This window comes from Jaculus jaculus, chromosome 19 (genome assembly GCF_020740685.1).
Source record: "Jaculus jaculus isolate mJacJac1 chromosome 19, mJacJac1.mat.Y.cur, whole genome shotgun sequence".
NCBI lineage: Eukaryota > Metazoa > Chordata > Mammalia > Rodentia > Dipodidae > Jaculus > Jaculus jaculus.
This window is the reverse complement of record NC_059120.1, coordinates 36,656,853-36,676,133: the sequence shown is the minus strand read 5'-3', so window position 1 is coordinate 36,676,133 and position 19,281 is coordinate 36,656,853.

Here is a 19,281-nt window from a genome sequence, read left to right as displayed (position 1 = left end):
GGTACATGGTAAAGGGTGTGAGGTGTTAAAGTTGTCATGTCTTATTTAAAACTTTGGCAGAACAAAACAGAAATTGGTCTAAAATTCTAATTGGAAAAACACTAATTCCATAGATATAGGCGTATCACCTTTGGAATCATTCTTCATCTTTATGAGATTGAAGACTGCAAGGTCGTCATCTTTAGAACAAGGTTATCAATGTCCAAACACCTGTAATGCCTGTGTTCAAAGCATCTGTCTAAGAGCGGTGACAGAGGAGCTCGACCCTCCACGTCTAGGGGACCTGGAGCAGCTAACCTCTCTAGATTGTTACAAGGTTGAATGTGATAATGTGTAGGAAGGATCTGTGCAAAAACAAAGAGTGCTTCATAAACTGTAAGGGGATACATGAATGCATTTTGTACATGGTAAAGACAGACTCCTAGCTGGGCGGAAATTCACTGTACAGTAACCAGTGGTGAAGGAGAGAACCAGAAAAAAACATAATTAATTAGGTAGGCATAAAACACAGTTCCATTATCCTCAGATCACTGTTCAGGCCACCAGAGTTAGAGTCAGCTTGTATTATAGACCTGGGGAGGGGGGAGGGGTGGGTCTCGATGTGTTTTCTAACTTTGAAATTACTCTATGTAGAATATTTTCCTAATTTGAGGCTTCCTTCCTTTCCTGTCGGTTTCAGACTTCCTGGGCCTCAGAGTCATTACAAAGGTTCTGTGGATTCTTATGTGCAGATAGCCTTGAGGACCAGGCAATGGGCACTTACTAGGTCTTGAGAAAATAGTTATAAATCAGTGAATGAATAAATGGTTCATCTCCTTTATTTATATACTCATATGTTTCAAATTATGTAAACACCATAGAATTTATGATCTTTGCTATGTAACAAACAACTCCAAAGTTTACTGACTTATCAGCTAGGGAGTGAGCTGACAGCTCAGCCCACAGTAGAACTCCCACCCAGCCGGTCTTTTATCTCTAAGAAAATGAACCCACCTTCCTTCTCCAGTCACAGCTGGATTCTAAGAAGGCAGCCCCGAGTAAGCAGGTCATGCCAAGCCAATGCCTCTATTGAGTTTACTGATGTCTCCACCCCTTGGTCATCGCAGGTGATTGTGCTCAGGTCAGTGGCAGAAAACAAAACCAGGAAGTTTGGTTGTAGACCAAACACGTGTGTGTCAATCTAGAGCACTGTGACTAAATGAAAATTTATCTAAAACAATTAGAGAATCCATAATAGCTTGTGGTTATATTTTCTCAATCATCAGTGGTTCATTAAAGTTCAGATATTCTGTGAGCCCCTCTACATTGTCTGAGAGTACATGGGGATCCTTGTAGCCACAAATGATAAATAAACACTATCTGTGAGAGACTTAAATTATTTTGTCCTATTGAAATTTGGGATGGTATTTGTCATATTTTGAAAGTGCTGCTTTCATTTGTGTTATTTATATTTCTACCTATGTGTATTTACATATATTTGTATTGTGTGTTAGAACTTGTGTCATGTGTATGAAATGAATGTTTTAAAAGTTGGTTCATGACTGCACTTTAAGTTTTTTTTATTAATTAGTTTTGTATTCAGCAAATATAGTCAGTTTGGTACCATTATTAGGCTCATCCATGACCTATTCCCTCCCCTTGGCCCCTCCTTGTTGAGGGATATGGGTCGTGCATTGTGGGGTTATCCCACAGTTATGGGTAAGATAAATGTCTCTGCATTTCATGACCCAACATGGGGCTCTGACATTCTTTCCGTCCCCTCTTCCGCAAAATTTCCCTGAGCCATGTTGGGTTCATTTTTGGTCTGCTTCAGTGATGGGGTGTTGGGGGCCTCTGGGTCTCTGGCTCTCTGATTTGGTAGGAGTTGATTTTTCTCTGTGTTGATCTCCTTCCCCCTTGTGCTGGTACCCAGTACACGCAGAAAACAGCACCCTTGCTTGTTTCGCCAATGTTTCTTATTTTCAGCCGGGGCCCTTTTGAGGTATGATGGGGTGGCTCTCTCCTTAGGATCTGCATCTATTTGGTAAAGAGAGCAGATTCTCCAATGGAGAGTAAGTTAGCACTAGGAAAAATGAGGTAACCCTTACTTTTTTAATAGAGAATTTAGTAGGTGTAGGCCCTCTTGTAGTCCACGATTGATGGTAGCTTGATATTGGAGAGTGGGCTTATGTTTGAATATGGTTCTGACTTGTTTCCCAGCTCCAGCTATGGGGCCCATAACACTGAGGGGATCAGTTAGCCAAATCAAGAGCAGTTGGTTCCCTACTGTGGCTGTGTGCCACTATTGCACTTGTATGGCCATCACAACAGGTTATTTGCTGCTAAGTAGGTTAGATCATGAGTTGCTTGGACAGATATTGGTCATTTTCCCACAGTCGCCCATGTAGCACCTTCTGGCACTAGACACATTGACTGTCTGGGGACTGACTCTCTTCCAACTTCCATCCATGCCATTCCATTTTATGTGTCAACCTCATAAGGTGTCTTCAGCAGTAGGGTCTTACCACTAACCTTTGGTGAGTCATCAAGTACTCTGACAGAAATCTGTCTTTTGTTTAGGAAACCTTGTAGGTCTCTCTAATCAAAAGCTCATTGTGGATGATAGCCACATGCTGGTACTGGGAGTTACAGGTCAGTGCCCACTAAGAAAAGGGGAAAAAGATAACTAATATACAAGAGCTAGAGAGAAGAGGGGGGGGGGGGTCGGGAAGCTGTAGAAGATTAAGGTTGGTCTTCATCATACCCTCTCCAATGGCTTGTGGTTCAGGTGTTCCCTCTAGGGCCTGGTGAAGGTTTAGCCATTTGGTCTGCCTTTTAGGTAGTAGAATTTTATGATACCATTTCTGTTTGGGTCTAGAGGTAGAATTTATTCATTCTTATCCAGGTCAGACTATGTCACCCTAGCTCTACTAGCCAAATTGGCAAGCCCTGGGTTCAAGTGAGAGACCCTGCCTCTGTAAACAAAGCAGAGAGAAAGATGCCTGACACAACCCCTGGCTTCTCCACAACCACACACAAGCATGCCCACACACATACACACATGGGCACACACACACAAATATTCCCACACGCATATAAATACTCATACTTATGTGTGCACCATGTACACATACACAAGCAAAAACAGATAAAACTGGGCTGGAGAGATGGCTTAGCGGTTAAGCACTTGCCTGTGAAGCCTAAGGACCCCGGTTCGAGGCTCAGTTCCCCAGGTCCCGCGTTAGCCAGATGCACAAGGGGGCGCACGCATCTGGAGTTCGTTTGCAGAGGCTGGAAGCCCTGGCGCGCCCATTCTCTCTCTCTCCCTCTATCTGTCTTTCTCTCTGTGTCTGTCGCTCTCAAATAAATAAATTAATTAAAAAAAAATTAAAAAAAACAGATAAAACTGTTATTTCTAAAAGCTACTTTTAATTATAAAAACAAGAAAACATAACATAATGTGACATGAAGTTTATTTATGTATTTCTAGATTAATGAATTTCTAAATTAACTTTCTAAAGTTCTAGACCATGACTATTATTAAGTAAGAAAGGCACTGGACAGTGACAGGGAAAAAGGCAGGGGAAATAAATGATTGTGGTAGCCAACTTTCCTTATTATAACAACAAATGCATAAAATATTCAAGTTTACTGAGGGCAGGTTTCTTTGGCTTACAGTTTGGGAGGCTCTGGCCCTGGCCCACAGCTTTGAGGCTCGTGGTAAGGTGGTCAGAGAGGACACAGTGGAGGATGCGCTTCACCTAGTGGAAACCAGGAAACAAGGGGAAAGGAGGCGCTGGGGCCCCAGTATGTCCTTCCACTAGGCCCCATCTCCTGAAGCTTCTACTGCTTCCCTGGAGTGCCACAGGCTGGCTGTAAGCCTCTAACATGCTGGCCTTTGGGCAACGTTTATCCAAAGTATAGTAGTAGGTGTAGTATGTTATTGTCCAGGATAATAGTGGTTGTTCTGTTCACAGAGAAGCAATAAAATAGAGAAACTTCATGAGGTGCTATTTTCCTTCTTTATTGATAATAATGAGTCAATACTCTGAGCAATCAATCAATTTGCTATGTGGAAAGAGTCCCCCCCATACCCCTATCCTGCACCAGGAGGAGCCCCAGATCCTTTCCAAGAGAGTCTCCCCCCTGAGGGCCTTCATCACCCAAGTGACTAGAACGCATCAGTGGCTTGTGGACACCTTGGGGCAGTATCTCTCCAGCAGACGCTGAGAAGTGATATTTTGGCACATTGACACCAAGATGGAGAGAGTTGTTATTTTTCTCATCCTCATTATTGGTGCCTCTCTGTGGTGTTCCCACAGTTGTGTGGCTGGTATTGATATATCTCTTTGTGTGTGTGTGTGTGTGTGTGTGTGTGTGTGTGTGTGTGTGTGTACGCACATGTGTGCATGGGCACTCTTGCACATGTGTGGACAAGCATGAGGAGGCTACAGATAACCTCAGGTGTCATTGTCCGGTACAGCATCTGCCTCTTTTGACAGAGGTTCTCTCACGGGCCTGTGACTTACCCGTTAGGCTCAAGTAGCTAGCCAGCAAGAGCCTGCTTTCCCAGTTCCAGGGTTTCAGACAGGCATCGTCACACCACACCTGAATTTTATGTGGGTTCTTGGGGTCACGCTCAGGTCCTCATGCTCACGAGGCAAGCACTTTAATGAGGAGCCATCTCCCCAGCCCTAGGCTTCTTCGTCTCTGAAGTTCTGATGTGGATGCACAATTGGTTAAGGGAAAGATGCCACCAAGTAGCATTTCAAAAATTTAGTAAGTGGGCTGGAGAGATGGCTTAGCGGTTAAGCACTTGCCTGTGAAGCCTAAGGACCCCGGTTCGAGGCTCCGTTCCCCAGGTCCCACGTTAGCCAGATGCACAAGGGGGCGCACGTGTCTGGAGTTCGTTTGCAGAGGCTGGAAGCCCTGGCGCGCCCATTCTCTCTCTCTCCCTCTATCTGTCTTTCTCTCTGTGTCTGTCGCTCTCAAATAAATAAATAAAAAATGAACAAAAAATAAAAAAAATTAGTAAGTGACAATTAATTGTAGGTGGCAAGTTCTCTGAATGACCTTTTGGTCAACCTAGTTCTCTTTCTTCTTGCCTATAGTTCTTAAGATAATTTCAGATGTACAAAGGCTGCAGAGTTCTGAGATGAGGGGAACTGTTGGGGCAAAGCGGGCTGTGTGTGCTCTTCAGCATTTGTGCTCCATGACCCCACTGTTCCCATCATACAGCCCACAGCACAGTGACGTCAGGGCTCCTCGGCGGTGACGACATGGGATTCACACCTATGAGAACTCCATCCACCCTGAGCAACTTTCTTGAGCCTTCATAGATCAGTTCATCATGAATTCTGTGGACTCTCACTGCCTATTTGTGAATGGAACCTCTGCTCTCCCTGACTTACTGTAAGCCTTGTCTCACGGGAAGAGAACCAAGAAGGCACAAGTGGTAGGACATGGCAAGTGGCCGGAGGAAGGAACAACCCACTATGTTAATTTCGTGACCACTTTCCCAGCTTCTTCTAGGGACAATTGTCCTTTTCCTGGGTTCACTTTCCACCCTCTTCTCTTTCTATTCAGAAGACAATACACTCACTCCTTCAGCCTTAATGCCTTGTGATCGCTCTCATCACCTTCCAACCTTACTTTCAACTGTTAGATGTGACTGTTGAAGGCATCTACACTTTCTCTCTCATGCAGCATCTCTAAAACTGAACTCACTTTTCTGGAACCTATTGCTTATTCTATAATCTTAGGCTCTAACAATGGCTAAAAACTGGGAATCTTACGTCATCTTTTATTAATGACATCTGGATGTGTAAATTTAATGCCTTGCCAGAAACTACTTTGTCTTGATTTTTGTCTTTCTTACCAGTGCCTTGGTTTTACCCCAGAAATACCTCATCTCACTCTCTCACTATTAAATGACCTGGTCATTCTTTCCCAGGATAATTACAAAACATGCTAACTGGTCTCCCCGGTGCCATTTATGTCTCCTCTGAACAGTCCTCAAATGGCATCAGAGTAAATTTTTAATATAAAGTGATCACAACACGTCCCTGTTATGGAACCTTTGTGTGGAGTGTATAGTAACTGCCGTCTAGTCCAGGTTTGGGCCCATTCTCTCAATTCTCACTCCTCCCCTCCCCATCCATTTCACCAAAACCTCTTGTCTACTCAGGGGTAAAAAATAAAACACTGTTGAAGACTGGGAAAGACAGCGACTACTAGGACCATTTCCTGGAAACGCTGGCCCTGTTTGATAAGACCTCCAGGGACAGTGACTGTGCCTCTTCAGGTCATGTCACGGATCCCCCGTGATTGATAAACGCTGTTTGATACGTTTCATATATAAGGCAGTTTCAGGAAGCTGATCATAGTGACAGTGTTTTCTTCAGCAATACTAATAATTTCTGTCTGTGATTATACTAGCAAATTTTGCTAATGGTGTCCATAAATCACTGGAAGTCAAATCTTGATAAAATTGATATCAAGGTCATAATGGTTCCCTCATCATTTAAAGAATCATCCTCTGATGCGTGCATATTAATGAATTTCTATGAGTCATCATGTGCAGTTTAGAAAATGTACACTGTGGTATTTGGGAGGTCCTTCACTACGATGCTCTCGTGGATGCTCCTGAGGGAGACAGGCCAACTGGAGCACATGGGCCATACTCCTAAGTTTAGGAACATATTTTCTTAACATTCAGAATGGCTCCCAAGTGCTTAACTCCTTTAACCAACAAACTTTTTTTTAATATTGGCAATGTTCCTTTACTTTAGAAAATACTGTTTCTGTAGAATTATATTAATTTACTTCTATGTATTTTGAAATTTTTCCCATTAGAATTAGATTAAGTTGGTAAATCTTATTTCTCAGTCCACTCAGACTCTATATCAACTGATCAAATCTCAAGCAACCATTTTCATTTTTCCAGCCCAAGATCAGACCTCAAGTTTGCAAAACTAAAATAATACTTCCAGAATACCAACCCTATCTCTGAGATAAGCAAAGTGTCCAGGAAAAACTGACAATCTGCTACTTTGCATTACAAATGTTAAAAGTCATTAGACCTGTTTATCATGCTCCATCTTTCTTGATTAGTAACTCAGCATTTATTGTAAGCGCTATATACAATTATCAAGTCATTCAATCTTTACTTAGCCTTTCCTGAGTTGTTGGAAATCAAATATTATTTTGTGCATATGTCTGCATGCATATGTTTGTATTCACATGCATGCAGGGCCATGTGCATGTGGAGCTCAGAGAGTCACCCTACGTTGTCAGGTTCCTCAGGCACCAACGACTCTTTCTGAAACAACCTGTCTTATTGACCTGGAACTCAAAAAGCAGGACTGACTAACTAGCCTACAAGTTCTGGTCACCTCTCTGTCTCTGTCTCCCCAGCTCTGGGATTCAAGCACAGGCCACCACACCTGGATGTTTTTAAAACATGAGTTATGAGACCCAAAGTCAGGTCCTCATGTTTGCCAGCCCTTTACCAACTGAGCCCATGTAAAAATGTTACATTCTAGAGACTTTTCAGTGTGCTTACTAGCTATAACATGTTTTCACCCTCTAGGAAAAAACTCTGAGTAAACATACGAAATAAATTCTAACACAGAATTTTACTTTCTTACATCTGATGCTATTGGCTGCTATGATAAGTTGACCTCAACTTTTCAGTGTTTGCCATCTACAGATAATTTTTGTTGAACTCCTGTTTGCCTAAAGGCTCTCCAATAAGCCACAAGGAAATTTTCACCTTATGGGAAGAATTCCAGCTATTGATATTTCAAAGAATAGATTCTTGGATACAGACTTACAGCCTTCACACTGACACTTCTCCGGCAACTTTAGACCACCCCAGTGGGCCAGGAAGGATTCCCAGGACCCATCTGAGTCTGGAAGGAAACAGCTTCCTGGAGACAAACCACTGGTGGAAAGCCAGCAGTAAGGGAGTTAATTTCATTGTTCCATTAGCTTGAATTAACTTGATGAGGTCAGTGTAACAGGAGCAATTTGCTTCAAATATAATTTATGTTGTTTTCTGTAGCACTAATATTCTTTTTGCTGGGACAAAACACCCAACCAAAAGGAGGTTATGGCAGGAAAGGGTTAATTTCAGCTTATAGTTTCAAGGGGGAAAGGCATGACAAGAGACAGAGAGCCAAACATCCCACCTCCATAGCAACAGAGAAGAAGCAGGAAGAGCAAGCTAAGGTACCTCTGGCAAGAAGAGCTGGACAATGAAATCCCAAGGCCTGCCCCAGTGACACGCCTCCTTTAACAAAGATCCACCTTCCCAAGGCTCTTCTAGCAGGAACTAAATAGAAGGCTTAATCACAAACACTTGAGGCTATGGACACTTCAGATTCAAATCACCATATTGTCACTTGTACTTTTTAAAATGGACACATTCAGAAGTTCTTTCTTCTTTTCCTTCTTCATCCAACCCTTAGCTTAGCAGACTGGGCTTTTTCTAACTGAACTGAAACAACCTCTAATCCTCATTGCTACTGCTCACACTTACTCCCACATCAGAACCTCTTATGAAGTTTCCTCAAACAATATAGTAATTTGTTTGGTTTAGGAAACACCTATCTTCCTTTTTTGCCAGGAAATAATTGAAAGCATCCAAGGCTGTACCTGGAGTGTCATGCATAGGAAAGAGTCAGCTTAAATAAGATGAAAAAAGAACATGCATGGACTCTATATACCTGCTGCCATGGGAACTGTGGGAAACTTTGCAGAAGTGAGAATTATTAGGTGAGATCCTCTCTAGTATACCCTTCAATTCTCTCTCTCCTTTTTTCTTTCTTTCTTTTTTTTTTTTTTTTTTTTTTTTTTGTCTTTCAGCTGTGGTGGAGAAATTAATACTGCAGACTTGATTCTTGCCCATGCATATTGTGTTTGGTGAGATACAGTTAATTACTCCCCTGGGGAAATTGGTTGGTTAGACAAAATGAAGCACATTTGATAACCTTACATGTGTCTGCTGTTTGGAGTCTCCTTCATTGATGTTTCTCATTAAAAATGAGAAGGGGGGTTGGAGAGATGGCTTAGCGGTTAAGCGCTTGCCTGTGAAGCCTAAGGACCCCGGTTCAAGGCTCGACTCCCCAGGGCCCACGTTAGCCAGATGCACAAGGGGGCACATGCGTCTGGAGTTCGTTTGCAGTGGCTGGAGGCCCTGGAGCACCCATCCTCTCTTTCTCTCTCATCTGCCTCTTTCTCTGTCTGTCACTCTCAAATAAATAAATAAAAAATAACAAAAAAAAATTTTTTTTTAAATGAGAAGGGTGGAGAGATGGCTTAGCAGTTAAGGTGCTTGTCTGCGAAGGCTAAGGACCCATGTTTGACTCTCCAGGTCCCACATAAGCCAGACAGCATGCAAGGTCACACATGTGTACAAGGTGGCACATACACATCTGGAATTCGATTGCAGTGGCTGAAGACCCTGGCATTAAAATTTTCTCTCCTTCTCTCTCACTCTCTCACATTAAAAAAGGCCAGTCTGTTGGGCTTGCCTCAAAAAGAAAAAAAAAAAAAAGATCTAGAGAGATTTTGATGGGTGTAGCCTCTCTTCTGGCCAAAAACTAGTGGAAACTTCTCATTGGGGTCTGTTTGTTGGAGAAACTGTTTTTCTTTTTCAGAAGGCAGCAAGAACCAAGGACAGCCAATCTATCAACAAGACAAGGAAAGATAGCTGACTCCCTGGCAGGAGATGAGCCATCCCTCACACATCAGCCAGGGCCCAAGTGAAACCACAGAGGAGTTGGCAAGATGAGCAAGAATGCTGCTTCCACGTTAAGCCTGACAACCTGCATCTGGGTGACAGAGACAGAACTGAGGATACTCAAAACATACCAAAGCTGCTGGGAGCTCATCATTAAAGTAGACTTAAAACACACCCACCATGGCTCAGGCAATTTTGTGAACAAGGGGACAGAAAGATTCTAAGAACCACAGGGTGGAAGGGAATATTCAGAGGCACTGCCCTCCCCACAATGACTGACTGCTGCTCTCACAACTCATAATCCACAACCCCATGGTCTATACCAGCAAACCCCACTGATGAGGACCCTCAGTGAAGTGGGGGTAGGAGAAAGGAAATGATGATGCCAACCCAGATGGGTCCATACAAAGTTTGTTCTTAATAAAAAAAAAAGTAAATAAAAAAGGGAACTAAATAGAGAGTTCTCATCAGAAGAAATGCAGATGGCATATAAATATCTGAAAAAGTGTTCTACATCCTTAGCCATCAGGAAAATGCAAATTAAAACTACCTTGTGATTCCATCTCTTTCCTGTCAGAATGGCTACCATCAAGAAAACAAATGGCAATAAACGTTGATGAGGATGCAGAAAAAGGAGAACCCTTCTATACTGTTGGTGGGATTGTAATCTGGTCCAGCCATTGTGGAAATCAGTGTGGAGGTTCTTCAGACAGCTAAAAATAGATTTACCATATGATCCAGCTATAGCACTCCTAGACATATATCCTAATGTCGCTTCTCACTACCTTAGAGATACTTGCACAACCATGTTTATGGCTGCTCTATTCACAATAGCTAGGAAATGGAACTAGCCTAGATGTCCATCCACAGATGAATGGATAATAAAGATGTGGTACATCTACATAATGGAGTTCTATTTAGCAGTAAAGAAAAATGAAATTATGAAATTTGCAGGGAAATGGATAGATCTGGAAAGGATTATACTACATGAGGTAACCCAGGCCCAGAAAGCCAAATATCACATGTTCTCTCTCATATGTGGATTCCAGCTTAAAATGTATAGACTTGTGTGTGATCTGGAACCAAAAATCAGTAGTAGAGGCCCATAAGCTAGAAAAAGGCTATGAGGGAGGGAGGAGAGGGAAGGTCTTAAGGGGACTATATTATATATATGTAAGTAGAAGAACAGAAGTAGAAGAGATTACAGGGAGGAGAAAGGCCTAAGGAGATTAGGGGAAGAGATTGTATAAAAGAAAGGTTGGGGGAGGCTCAATCAAAATCAAAGATACTCTGAATAAGATATATGAAAATCTACTTTCTTGAACAATGGCACATCAAGAAGCCATTGATTGTTACTAGAAAATGTTCAGTGCCAGGGATGGGATACTTTCCAATGAGTTATTGGCCATGGCGGTCCCTGTTGCCTACAAAACATTATAGGCTATTGCCCATGAGAAAGAGATGGTAAGACCCTATTGCTGAAGACTTCATATGCCTGAGCAGCAACGTCACTGAGAAATCAAGCTGGTGCTGAGCAGAAAACCTTCTCCTTGTAGCCCAGCCAACTGAAACCTGGAGAAAGCTATACTGTATACAGCCTGATGGGAGACAGAAGTCAGCAGTGAAAGCAGTGGAAACTGGAAGCCTCAGGTTTGGCCAGACAGGCCAAATCACTGAACAAGTGCAATGGTGGCATCTGTGCTCTGGGGGAAACCAGCTGCTCTTTAATTGGGCTGAAGGCCTGCTCCAAGGGAGGGAATACATGCCTGGTACTGAAAACCTAATCAAAAGCCTATGGTAGGGGAGGTCATGATCTTTAAGGGTATAAAGCCTGTTCTTGTCTGGATAAATGTATATATTACTCTCACCAAATTACCCTGAAAGCACTACACTTAATGTTCATATTCATATATTAATGCTACTCTCACTTCTGGTTAGAGAAGCTTCTCTTTTCAGATGGCGATGACCACTGGGATGACCCAAAAGGCAACATAGTGCTGGTAAGAAGGGATGGAGGAGTGTCCAGCACTGAAACATCTCACATCCTCCAAGGCTCAGGGTCCATTGCGGAAGAGGTGATGGAAAGAATATAAGAGTCAAAGGAAGGTTACCACTCCTTACATGCAACTGTCTGGACAGACCTTGGCCTCAATATCCAAGACCTCACAGTGCCTAGCAATATCCACATGAGACTGTCATAATAGGAGAAAAAGATGACGGCATCAAATTATAAGAAAGACTAATGAAGAGAAGGAAGGGATATGACGGAGATCAGATTTATGAAGGGGAAAGTGGGGGAGGGGAGGGAAATACCATGGTTTGTTGTCTGTAAGCATAGAAGTTGTCTATTTTATATAAATATATAAATAAAATGTAACAGTTGCCTTCAAAAATAAGATCTAAGTAAAATCTTTGGTGTAAGTTTAAATTATATTTATCTAGTGTACATTTTGCTTTTGTCAAAAAAAAAATAACCTTTTAATAGGCTGGAAGTTATCTTACGGCTCAATGGATTTCCCCTAACAGAGCCAAGTCAGCTGTGTGGTCAAGGTGAACACTCAGGGACTATGGGAAGACCAGGCACAGCTTTCCGCAGATCCAGGAGGTGAAGTCCATGTGAAACTTATTGAAATGTAACACTGTTAATGTCCCCACTTCTCGTCTTTTTTTGTTGTTGTTGTTGTTCTACTATATTAGACAGAGTTTTCTAGAGGAACAGAACTTATAGGATGAATAGGCCTTAAAGAAGGATTATTGGGCTAGCTTTCAGCAGCCTTGGGTGTCAAGGAAACTGGTGGCTGCTCAGTCCACATGGCTGGATACCTCAGTAGTCCCAATCTGGTACTGAAGGCCTGGAGGAGTCCTGGAGAGTTACTGGTCTTCAGCTCACATTGGAAAGGTGATGAAACTTGATTCAAATGCCTATGAAGGTCAGCCTAACAAGAGAAGTATGCATCCAAGTGACTAGTAGGGGCAGCCAGGCAGGAAGAGGGCTGGCAGGCACAGGCAGTCTGGGCTGGAAGTACTGGGGAGTGGGACCAGTGCCAAGAGAACCTAGTCTCCACTCTGGGCAGCTGGGGGCTGGAGGTTTATATGTGGGACTGATTACCAATATTCTTATTTATGCATTGATTCATTAAAGATAACATGGTAAGTATATTGCAAATTAACGTACAATATTATGAAAACATTTTAAATATTTTATTTATTTATTTACTTGACAGAGAGAGAGAATAGGTGCACCAGGGCCTCTAGCCACTGCAAATGAACTCCAGATGCATGTGCCACTTTGTGCATCTGGGTTTACATGGGTCCTGGGGAATTGAACCTGGATTGCTAGGTTTTGTAGACAAGTGCCTTAACCACTGAGCTGCCTTTCCAGCCCATGAAAACAGTTTTAGACCCTTGTCCTTAAGTCAAGTGTGGCTTCAGAAAACAAAACAGCACAATGGAGGACAAAGCTTGCAAACTTAATATCATTGGTCTCTGTTTAACATATTTACATTTGAAAAAAAGAAACATGCTAAAATTTGAGCAAAGGTCACCAGTGTAGATGAATCAGCTCCTTGGCTTGCCAATTATTGATTTATCTGCCCATGATAGAAAGATCTGCTCTTCATAATCTACCTATATAGTAAGTTTATAAGCTTTATATCTACCTTATTATATCCTTTATTATTTAAGAAAAAGTGAAATAAGACAGTCTCTTTATTTACAAAAGAACATCGGTTCTTTTCTATCCACATGATTGTCTGGTTTACTTTTCAATGTTCATTGTCATTTTGCTCCCATGAGTAACCAAGCACTCTTTGTCAACTATGCAGGATCATATCTTACAAATTTTCTTTTAAAACTCTTTTTCTAGCTGGGCGTGGTGGTGCACGCCTTTAATCCCAGCATTCAGGAAGCAGAGGCAGGAAGATCGCCATGAGTTCGGGGCCGCCCTGAGACTACACAGTGAATCCCAGGTCAGCCTGAGCTAGACTGAGACCCTACCTCAAAAAAAAAAAAAAAAGACTCTTTTTCTGCTCAAAATGGAATCCTAAATATAAGGGGAAACAAATCTTTCTGAGTTGTTTTGTACTAGGGTTGTTCACACACGATCTTTGCAGTTCCCTAGAAGAGAGAAGTTCCATGAAAAAAAGAAGAATTGGAAACTAACTGGGTTTATTTTGCACACTTCTACTGTAAGCCGCCTGGGAAAGGCTGACGAATCAGGACATCCATGCTGCTGCAGGTTAAGTTCATACAAGTGAAATGTTATTAATGTGAGTATTTCAGGAATTGTATGCTCTGTGGGTAGTTTCTGTATATTTATCAATGACCTTGATGCTATAATTATAGATTTATCCCTGGACAATCCTATCAATAGCCTAGTGACATAGCCCTGGCCCATATTCCTCAGAGTCATGGAGACGCTTCGTGTGACGTTAGGCGGCAGCAGTATGGAGTCATAGGAGTCCGAGGCCTGCATACTGCTAAGACGCTTAATTCACCACAACCTCGCTTCTTGACTTGGCATAAAGCATCCTCTTGGCTAGTGATTCTCAAGTTGGGATGCACATCAGACTTGTTCTTGGAATTTTATAAAAATATAAATGTCAAGGCCTTACTCTGTACTTTCTGAAGTTGGTTACTTAATATTCCTAGAAAAAAAAAAATCATGTCTCAGGATTGTTATACATTAGCCTCCAGATTTTTTTTTCTATCTTTATTTTAAATGAAGTGGAAACAATCAAATTTCCTAAACAATTATGTTTTCCTTTCCATAAACCTTCAGCAGATATTTTCCCATTTGAAAATTATCAGTTATAAACTAACTTCAGCTATTAGCTTTCTGTTTTGCAAATAAGAATGAGTCAAATGGAAATAAGAAACAACCATTTATTCTGTGGCTGCTAGAGCAAGGAAGCCAGCCACCATTGCTCCTATTTTGGCAGAGACTCCAAGGCACAGAGAGGAATGGAAAACTATAAGGTCGGGGCTGGGATGGCTCACTAGGCGAAGCATTTGCTTTGCAAACATGAAGACCTGACTTTGCATTTCTAGAACCCACATACAGCTGGACCCAGTAACACTCATCTGGAATCTCAGCGCTCCCACAGCGAGACTGGAGGTGGAGGCAAGACATTCTCCAGAAGCTTGTGTGACAGCTAGTATGGAGAGTATGCAGGAGGCAGCAAAGAATAATAGAGAAGACTGGCGTGGTGGCGCACGCCTTTAAATCCCAGCACGGAGGCAAAGGTAGGAGGATCACCGTGAGTTCAAGGCCACCCTGAGACTACATAGTGAATTCCAGGTCAGCCTGAGCTACAGTGAGACCTTACCTCAAAAATGAAAGAAAAAAAAAAAAAGAGCCAGGCGTGGGGGCGCATGCCTTCAATTGCATCACTTGGAAGGCAGAGGTAGGTGGATAGCCATGAGTTTGAGGCCACCCTGAGACTGACTGCATAGTGAATTCCAGGTCAGGCTGAGCTAGAGTGAAAACCCCTACCTTGAAAAACCAAAAAAAAAAAAAAAAAAAAAAAAAAAAGGAGGAGGCTGGAGAGATGGCTTAGTGGTTAAGCACTTGCCTGTGAAGTCTGAGGACCCCAGTTTGAGGCTCAATTCCCCAGGACCCACATTAGCCAGATGCATAAGGAGGCACACACATCTGGAGTTCGTTTGCAGTGGCTGGAGGCCCTGGCGTGCCCATTCTCTCTCCCTCTCTGTGTCTCTCTTTCTCTTTCCCTCTTTCTTTCTCTGTCTCTGTCACTCTCAAATAAATAAATAAAAATAAACAAAATTTTTAAAAAACAAAGAAAGAAAAGAATAACAGAGAGATCCTGACTCAAAGAAGGTGGGAGATGAGGAGTGGAATGGCACCCAGTTTATCTTTTGAGGGCCTCACGTGCACCATGGCACACACATACCCCTGCATACGCATGCACACACACACACACATACACACACACACAGCCTCAGGAGCCCTCAGTGGGGCTGATAGCTGGGAAGGCAGCGTGCAGGCTGGCTGGCTAATGAGAAGCCTGCGCTGTGTGGCTGCTTAAGGAAGCACATCCTACTGTCTCGGGGGATACTAGAAGTGGTGGCAGGGCAGCGGGTGTTAATAATCAAGTCCTGGCCATCTGAGTCAGCTGCTGCCAGAGTTGGTGTTTTCTCCTCACACAGGTTGCTACAGATAGCGGGTTGACTTCCAGCTGGCTATTCTAGTGGGGGCCACTTCTGCTTACACAAGCAGGTCACCCACGATAGCTAGACAGCTCACTTTCAGGACACCCTATCTGGATTCCTCCACACTGGGACTGCAGGCATATGCTACCATGTTCTGAGTTTACTTGGTGCTGGGGATCTGAACTTGGCCCTCACACTTGCATAGCAAGCGCCTTACCACCTGAGCCATGGCCCTAGCTACGGGTTTGGCTTTCTAACAAGCAACCTTGTTCCCTCTTCCTTGAGTCTCTACTTATACTTGCCTTCGGAGGGTTCCCACAATGAACACAAACCTCTTCCAGGCCAAGTCAAATACCTCCTCTTCGGGGAAGCCTTCCTTACCTCCCTACTGCAGGCGGAATAACTCCCCCTTCTAGGTTCTCCAAGCACTTACTGCTTTAACCCCCAGTGGGCCTGGTACTGAGCAAAGCACATGCCTCAACGTAAGAGTTGAAAAGGTAATGATGGGAGGAATGAGCAGGTGATTTCAAGAGAGATCACTGGCTCATGCTGTGATCTCAGCACTCAGGCAGCAGAGGTAGAAGGATTGCCATGAGTTTGAAGTCATCTTGAGTTATGTAGTAAATACCAGGTCAACCTGGGCTATAGACCCTGTGTCAAAACCCCAGAGCAAGAGAGGCAGCAAAAGGGAGAGAGAGAGGAGAGAAGAGAAGTTGAAGCCCTGACAAGATTACCTTAGCCACGATGGCTCATTCTGGGACTCTGGCCTCACCCCACCTTAGAAGTGGAGATGTAAAACCCTGTGTATACCTCATTTATATTTATATATATATATATATATATATATATATATATATATATATATATATATATATATATCGAAGTCAATGCATGTGGAACTAAAATTAAAATATTATACAGCACAAAAATAAAAGTTTGAGAGGCCAATGTGGGATGGAATCCTCCAACTCTTCCTTATGGTGAGCCAGCAAATTGCCTAATTTTTCTTACTCATGAAGAACACCAATATTCCAATTCTAGCGTGGCTGTTAGGATTTAATGTGTGTAACACATTTAGCCCAGTTACTGGCACAAAGTGAATGGGAGCTATTGTATTACTATCCTCACTTCCTCCCTCAAGATTCTCCCTGGTTATAGTAACAGACAAGGAGTTGGATGACCTAATTGCTCTCCCTTAACACATGTTTAATCCTCAGTGGTTGCTTCTACTTGCCAAGGCTTTGGCCTCTGGAGGCTAGAGCCCAGGATTTGTAATCTTTCCCGAGCTGGGTGTGTATTTCTGGGATTTTGAAGCTCTGGATGCCCCAGGTGACTGCGCCCAGCCTGGGAGTTTATGCAGCATCCCCTGTGAATTCCACGTGTGTGTTTTGGCTGCTGAAACTGGAGAAGATGCTGGAGTGGGGGTGGGGGCTGGCCCCTCTTGGGTGGACAGCAACCTTGGTTCTGTGTGTTATAGAAGAGCTGGACCACCCACCTAGAGGAAGCAGAGGAAGGAATGGACAGCCCCAGGTCTCCCTAATCCAGAGTTTACTGTGAGGTCTTCCCCTAAATCAAGGGAATCCCTTAAGGAGGAGTGGGGCAGGGAGGGGAAAGGGCTGTGGGCTGGAATGTTTCTGTAGCAAATTTCTGCTTATCATAGGTGGGCTCTGACCTGCTGGAGCAGGGCTCTTGCAATGGAGGAAGGTCCCGTCTATTTCTGTTTCACAAGGTTTCTGCTTCATTTTAAGTAAGTGTCATAGTGCAGGGCCTGTAGAGATGGCTGGGCTGTTACAGGTGCTTGTTGGAAAGCCTGCTGGCCCAGGTTCAGTTCCTCAGTACCCCACACAAAGCAGATGCACAAGGTGAAGCACGTATCTGGAATTCATTTGCGATGGTCTGAGGCCCTGGGGTGGCCATGCTTGCCTGCTCCTATCCTCTTACAAATAAACCTTAAAGCTTTTTTAAGTCTCAGTGAAGATTTTTTTAAGGTCATAATGGGATCATTAAATGGACAAATAGTGAATGTTTTATTAATGCTTTTAACAACAAAAGTGTAACTGAATAATCACATCTGGATCTGAGAATGCAAGGCTCATGTATCAGGCTTTCTGCACAAGGGAGGTTAAGGTCACACTCCTTGCTCTCTGTCCAGTTTCCCCAGTGCAATTTGTGCAGTGGCTGGTGTGTGTCCAAGCTGTGGATAGGAATGACTGTGAGCTGGTTGTCAGAGGACGTGCTGGTTCTGGATGGGAAAGACGCAGCCTCTGGTCTTCTGACCTCCCTCCAACGTGCCTGCCCAGCCTCAGAGACACTCCAGTCTACCGCCCTGTTTATTTGTAAATGTTTTCTTCGATCTTGGGACCACAGTCAAGACCTCCTGCTATAAGGCAGGTCCTGTGCTCTTTGTGACCCTAGAAGGACTGCTGTGTCTAGCCTCAGTTTGATGAGGTACTTGCTAGACTCTGGGAACAGAAAGAGAGAACAGTGGGCTGCTGGGGACAAGAAGGATGGACAGAATATGCAGACAATGTCACAGCCTTGCAGCTTGCTGCTCTGGAAAAGCAGCAATGAGGCCCCAGGACCTTGTGTTAAAGGGATCCACTGATGACAGGCTTGGAGCTGATCTCTCAGTCCCCATGGCTGCCCTTGGTCTAGAGAGAGCAGAGGGTCCCCTTGTGCTGGTCCTAACATGACTCCAGCTTCCTGTGCTGGGCTTTTCTCTTCTCCTTCCTCTGGTACAGTAGTTCATTTGATTGTCACCTGGATAGGATTAAGAAATGCCAAAGATATTAATAAGGCACGCCTTTGGGTGTATCGTCTGTCATAGCTTTTCAAGATAGGATTTGCTGAGGAGGTAGGACCTGCCCTGAATGTGAGTGATACCATCCATGGGCTGGAATGGATAGAAAGGGGGTGGAAAGTAGCATTCAGTACTTTCTGCTTCCTGACTGGAGACAATGGGACCAGCCACCTCACAAGCCTGTCTCCACGTCTTCCCCATCTTGGTGGACTGTGTCACTCTAGCAATGAGGCAAAATTAATCCTTCCTCTCTTAAGTTGCTTCTTTTTGGTCACAGCATTGGGAAACATAACAAATGAGCCCAGCATCCTTGTCTTGCTTGTTCTGTTCCACTGTCTACTTCATGCTGGCACCAGGAGGTGATCCTGTCCTCTGGCTGTCAGGTAAGCCTGCAAGGCCCCAGCAGACAGCATCTCAGGCAGTGAGCACTGGCCAGAAGCAGAGGAAGGTACAGGAAAGGTCCCTTGGTTCTTCGCAGTCCTGCCTTGTTCTTATAACTACGGCTGCCCACCAGACCCCAGCAGCTGCACCCTCCACTCCACCAGTGACCCAGGGATAATGTTATATTGTGAATATGCTTTGAGAA